Source organism: Artemia franciscana, chromosome 3, assembly GCF_032884065.1.
Source record: "Artemia franciscana chromosome 3, ASM3288406v1, whole genome shotgun sequence".
Taxonomy (NCBI): Eukaryota; Metazoa; Arthropoda; class Branchiopoda; order Anostraca; family Artemiidae; genus Artemia; species Artemia franciscana.
In genome coordinates, this window is record NC_088865.1 from 51,045,954 (window position 1) to 51,052,600 (window position 6,647).

The 6,647-nt window shown below is 39.6% G+C and overlaps 1 protein-coding gene across 1 annotated transcript in view; it reads left to right on the top strand.

Annotated features, from left to right (window-relative positions):
- The window catches only part of LOC136025381 (uncharacterized), a 64,768-nt gene that overhangs the window by 54,328 nt on the left and 3,793 nt on the right, over positions 1-6,647 (top strand). The gene's annotated exons all lie outside the window — the stretch shown is intronic.

Genomic DNA, 6,647 nt, shown 5'->3' on the forward strand with positions numbered 1-6,647 from the left:
CTTTCGAATAATGATGCAGGATCTTCGACGAGATGCAGGTGCTTGTTACGCATTGCAACATAATTTACAGCAGGAGATTCCTCGCTTGACTCCAGTAGGCAATATTCGTTCTTTCGAATATTTATGCAGGGTTTTCAACGAGATGCAGGTGCTTGTTATGCATTGCAACCTACTTTACAACAGGGGATCCCTCGCTTGACTAGCAGACTCTAACAAGTCCTATTACGGAACAAGCACCTGCATCTCTTTGAAAACATTCCCTATTACATAAAAGCCAAAGTAAACCCACCCTATTACGTAACAGGTTAGGTAAAGTTAGGGAACCCAGTGAAATTGGTTGCTAGGGCCCCGTTGGAATCGCTCGCTAGTGGCCTCAGTTAAATTAGTTGCTATGGATCTTTTGGATTTGAATTTTAGGGCCCCCCTAGTGGAACTAATCGCTATGGCCCCCTTCTGATATTGGATACAAGGGCCCTAGTGGAATTGGATGCTAGGTTTTCACCTGGTGGAAGTAGGTGTTAGGGCCCCCCTGTGAAATTGGATTCTAGGGGGCCCGGCGGAATCGGATGCTAGGGGCTCCCCCATCGGAATTGGTTGCTAAGCCCCTTCCCCCGTTGGAATTGGTGGCTATGTGGCTTAGTGAAATAGGTTTCTAGGGGCTCGGTGGAATTGCTCGCAAGGGTCAGGTGTCTTGAAGGCTTAGTGAATTTTTGTTTGGAGGAAATAAAACTAATAAATCTAACTATAGAGCCTATGAAAGCCCTTATTTAATTCACACAAAATCAAATTTTTTTTTCAGTCATCAGAATTTATTTTCGCTTACTAAAGAAACACACTTCATCGTTTTGACAAAAAATTGATGAATTCCTATTTTTAAAGAATATTATCAAACATTTTAAGTTGAGTGAACAAGAAAATAGGTGAAGTGACAGAAAACACCCTTGAAATTTATGGAAAGATCTTAAACGAATTGCACTAAGCTCCGTAACTGCTGCAATATCTGAAGCCGCTGATACATGTAATTGAATTAAGCATCATCACTCCTAAATTGTAATTCTAGTTACAGACAGATTAAATTACTCCAGTAGGCAATATTCGTTCTTTCGAATAATGATGCAGGATCTTCGACGAGATGCAGGTGCTTGTTACGCATTGCAACCTAATTTACAGCAGGGGATTCCTCGCTTGACTCCAGTAGGCAATATTCGTTCTTTCGAATATTTATGCAGGGTTTTCAACGAGATGCAGGTGCTTGTTATGCATTGCAACCTACTTTACAGCATGGGATTCCTCGCTTGACTAGAGGACTCTAACAAGTCTTATTACATAACAAGCACCAGCGTAAAACATTCCCTATTACATAAAACCCAAAGTAAACCCACCCTATTACGTAACAGGTTAGGTAAAGTTAGGGAACCCAGTGAAATTGGTTGCTAGGGCCCCGTTGGAATCGCTCGCTAGTGGCCTCAGTTAAATTGGTTGCTACGACCCCTCTTTTGGATTTGAATTTTAGGGCCCCCCTAGTGGAACTAATCGCTAGGGTCCCTTTTTAATATTGGATGCAAGGGCCCTAGTGGAATTGGATGCTAGTTCCTCACCCGCTGGAAGTAGGTGTTAGGGTCCCCCTGTGAAATTGGATTCTAGGGGGCCCGGCGGAATCGAATGCTAGGGCTCCCCCATCGGAATTGGTTGCTAAGCCCCTTCCCCCGTTGGAATTGGTGGCTATGTGGCTTAGTGAAATAGGTTTCTAGGGGCTCGGTGGAATTGCTCGCAAGGGTCCAGGTGTCTTGAAGGCCCCCTAATAGCGCGCCCCTGAAGGTTTTTTGAGTAACTAACACATGCATCTTTTAGAATTCAAAATATTCCTTATTACGTAACATGTACCTGAATCTATTAGAAAACATTCCCAATTACGTAGCAAGCCTGTGGATCTTTTAGAAAATAAACCCAATCATGTAAGAAGCACCTGCACCTTCCTCTGGGGGCATCGCCATAAACCTGTTTTGTCATCTTTAATCATTAAAGAAGAAAAGAATAGTGGCTATGGGCCTCGTAAAACCATGGAGGGGATACTACTTATATCAGCCTTACTGTATCAATTGGCACCGTCTTTGATTTCCATGGATGTCTTTTTGTTATCTTTCTTTGTTCCAAGTACAATATGAAATATCAGGTTCAGTGTAATTTAGTAACTATAACTGCTGAAGGATTGTTTTTCAAGGTTCAGCGTGTTTTGATTTCGGACGGGCGACCTATGAACATATTGAGAAAACATTCGAAATGATTGTTTATACTGAAAATTAAAAACATTATCCTCCAAGTGAAATGAATTTTTTTTTCATTATGAAACTTAGATATAAAAAAAGGTTTTTCATGTGGAAGTATAAATACAAGGGGGGCTGTCGGCCCCTGGTAATACCACTAAAGTTTAGTTTGCATTAATTGAAACATCCATATAGCCTGTCTAGACGTAAGTTTGTTTTCATTTAATGGGTATAACTAGGAAAATCACCAGCAAATAAAAGTAATTCCTAAAAGAGTGAGTTTTTTGATTATTTTTTTTCTTCAGTAAATACACGCTTCTATACACTTGCTCCCCTTCGTTATGTCGATAGTTTATATATATTTATTTTATTACTATTATTATTCAACAACTGTAATTAATCCCAAGAACAAATCAATTGCATTCCAAATTAACCTTGAAATACCGGAGGGGGTGGGGCAACTTCCTCTCAGAGATGGACAATGTTTACAGTTTATAAAAAAAATTTTTTTTTTAGTCTTAGAGCAAAATATTTGAAATCGTCTTTTTTACCAGCCGGTCCCTACCTCATCCCATTGAGCAGGTCTGACTGTAGATGCGACATGTGATACGTCTAAAGCATTTGTGTAAATCTTAAGCGTTATAATTTATTATATATTGCTGAAGGTAAATTTGCGTTTGAAATATTAATAGATAATCAGAGACATACAAAGGGGAAGGGGTTGCTCAGACAAGTGGCTCCCAGAAGATTGATATTTGTACAATTTTTATTCCAATTTTGTCCGTATAATTCGCATATTTCTCAAAGTTGTGTTCCCTTCCAGATAAATTTATGTGTATATACCTGGTCGTAGTTATGTATTTTTTTAAAACAAATCCAAGCTGAAATCTGGATATGTTAGAAAAATCGGTTCAGCATAAAACGTATTACAGAAAAGGATATTACCTTTACTTTGTTAAAGCCATGAGCAAAGAGAGATTTCTTTACTTAGTAAAAGAAAAGACATAAACCTCTTGATCCTGAGAGCTCGGGGGGGGGGGGGGGGTGTCATCCTCAAAGACATAATTTACGGATCTTTCAACTACATTGAACATAATGGCTATCTCAAAATTTTCATTGGGTGTGTTTGGGAAATGGTGGGCGTGGGAGGGATGTTAGTTGCCCTCTAATCTCTTTCGATTATTAAAAAGGGCATAAGCCCTTCCAATTTCCAATCAAATAAGCCTTTTCGAAGTTCCAAGGACAACTCCTTCGATATGAAGTGCCCTGGTCTAAAAGAAGAAAACAAAAACTAATAATACATTGTGCCCGCATCGCTCTTTTCTGGTAGTCTCTTCGCAAAGCTTTTTAAAGTCCTCCTTAAAGTATTTTTCTTCTTACAAAAAAATCTAGTTCAAATTAACAATATGCTGAACTTTAAAAGTAACTATTGCATCTGAACTTAAATATAAGCAATGCCAACGAATAAAAACAAACTTAAAAAACGAGAGTTGTCAAGCAATAGCGAACATTCTCTTATTATCTAATTGACCTGTATCATAATAAGGCGACTAATTAAGCAGTTATGCACCATACACATTGCTGCATACAAATTTGATAATCCAGTCTTATAGTCAGGGTTGCCACCCCTAGTGCTTTATCACTATTTCTAGTCTTTTTTTGCATTACCTAATCAAATAAATAAATCAGCACATAAGGGGCTGGATTATTGAAGAAAATCACAAAAAAATGGTCATTTTTTTACAGGGAGGCACCTCTACTTTTAGTGCTCAAGTATTAGCTTTATATAAAAGAAAATAAAGTGTAGTATTTGTTTTTTAGAAAAATTGAATTACGCCATGGATGTATTTCAAGAGTCAAGAAATTTTACTTGCACCAGACACGATTCTTTTCCTTTGAAATCCTCTCAAACTCTACGGCTAGCACGATTCCCAGTTTATCCTCCCCATCTCCACTTTTGTTGGAAAAAGATGTTCAATATTTATTCGTTGTTAGTATTATTAAATTACAAAAAAATTCAACCGAAAGTAAAGCGCAACATTAAAACTTAAAGCGAACAGAAACTATTTTGCCTATTAGGTGGGTTACTCCCTCCTCAATACTACACTTCAAGCTAAAGTTCTTAGTACTTTTAAAAAAGCTTCTTATTCTAATTAAACCGCCCTTGTATTTCAGGAGTCTTTTTTTTAAAGAATTGGGAATAGATTCAAACTCTAGCGCTGAGGAGGGGGCAACCCCTGTAGTATACGTAATAATTTTTGTTCAAAGTTTTAATGTTGCTCCTTACTTTCTGTTGAAAAAACTTTTTTATGGCACTTGGTATTAACCAAGTGACATAGCAGTCGCCAATTCTGTCGGTCTGTCTGTCGGTCCCGGTTTTGCTACTTTAGGCACTTCCAGGTAAGCTAGGACGATGAAATTTGGCAAGCGTCTCAGGGACCGGACCAGATTAAATTAGAAATAGTCGTTTTCCCCGATTTGACCATCTGGGGGGGGGGGGAGTGGGGGGGCCCGGTTAATTCGTAAAAAATAGAAAAAATGAAGTATTTTTAACTTATCAGCGGGTGATTGGATCTTAATGAAATTTGATGTTCGGAATGATATTGTGTCTTAGAGCTCTTTTTTTAAAACCCGACCGGATCTGATGACATTGGGGGGGAGTTGGAGGGGGAAAACCTAAAGTCCCGGTTTTTCTACTTTAGGCACTTCCAGGTAAGCTAGGACGATGAAATTTGGCAAGCATGTCAGGGACCGGACCAGATCAAATTAGAAATAGTCGTTTTCCCCCGATTTGACCATCTGGGGGAGGGGGGTGGGGGGCCGGTTAATTCGGAAAAAAAATAGAAAAAATGAAGTATTTTTAACTTATGAGCGGGTGATTGGATCTTAATGAAATTTGATGTTTGGAATGATATTGTGTCTCAGAGCTCTTATTGTAAATTCCGACTGGGTCTGATGACATTGGGGGGGGGGATTTGGAGGGGGGAAACTAAAATCTTGGAAAACATTTAGAGTGAGGGATCGGGATGAAACTTGATGGGAAAAATAAGCGCAAGTCCCAGATACATGATTGACATAATCGGAACTGATTGCTCTCTTTAGGGTAGTTGGGGGGAGTAATTCTTAAAAATTAGAAAAATGAGGTATTTTCAACTTACGAACGGGTGATCGGATCTCAATGAAATTTGATGTTTAGAAGGATATCGTGTCTTAGAGCTCTTATTTTAAATCCCGACCGGATCTGGTGATGGGGGCGGGGAGTTGGGAGGGGGAAACCTAAAACTCGGAAAACACTTAGAGTGGAGGGATCGGGATGAAACATGGTGGGGAAAAATAAACACAAGTCCTAGATAGATGATTGACATAAACGGAACGGATCCGCTCTCTTTTGGGTAGTTGGTGGGGGGGGGGGCATTTCTGAAAAAAATGAGGTATTTTTAACTCACGAATCGGTGATCGGATCTCAATGAAATTTGATATTTAGAAGGATATCGTGGCTCAGAGCTCTCATTTTCAACCCCGACCGGATCTGGTGACATTGGGGGGGGGGAGTTGGGAGGGAGAAACCTAAAAATTGGAAAACACTTTGGACATTGGATCGGGATGAGACTTGGTGGAAAAAAACACGAGTCCTAGATACATGATTGACATAACCAGAACGGATCCTCTCTCTTTGGGGTAGTTGTGTGGGGGGGGGGGGGGGTAATTCTGAAAAATTAGAAAAAAAATGAGTTATGTTTAACTTACGAACGGGTGATTGGATCTCCATGAAATTTGATTTTTAGAAGGATGTCGTGTCTCAAAGCTCTTGTTTTAAATCCTGACTGGATCTGGTGACATTGGGGGAAGTTTGGGGTAGGGAAACCTAAAATGATGGGAAACGCTTAGATTGGAGGGATTGGGATGAAACTTGGTTGGGAAAATAAGCAGAAGTCTTGCATACGTGGTTTACATAATTGGAACGGATCCGCTCAATTGGGGGGGGGGGGGGGTAATTCTGAAAATAAGAAAAATGACGTACTTTTAACCTACGAAGGAGTGATCGGATCTTCATGAAACTTCATATTTAGAAGGACCTCGTAACTCCGATATCATATTTTAAATCTCAACCGGATCAAGCGTAATTGGGGGGTGGGACCGGAAATCTTAGAAAATACTTAAAGCGGTGAGATCAGGATGAAACTGGATGGGAAGAATAGAAACCTGTCTAAGATACGTGACTGACATAACTGGACCGATATGCTGTCTTTGGTGGAATTGGGGGGGGGGGGGGTAATATTGAAAATTGAGGTATTTGTAACTTACGAAAAGGTGACCAGATCTTAATGAAATTTGATATTTAGAAGGATCTTGTGCTTTAAAGTTCTAATTTCAAATTCCGAC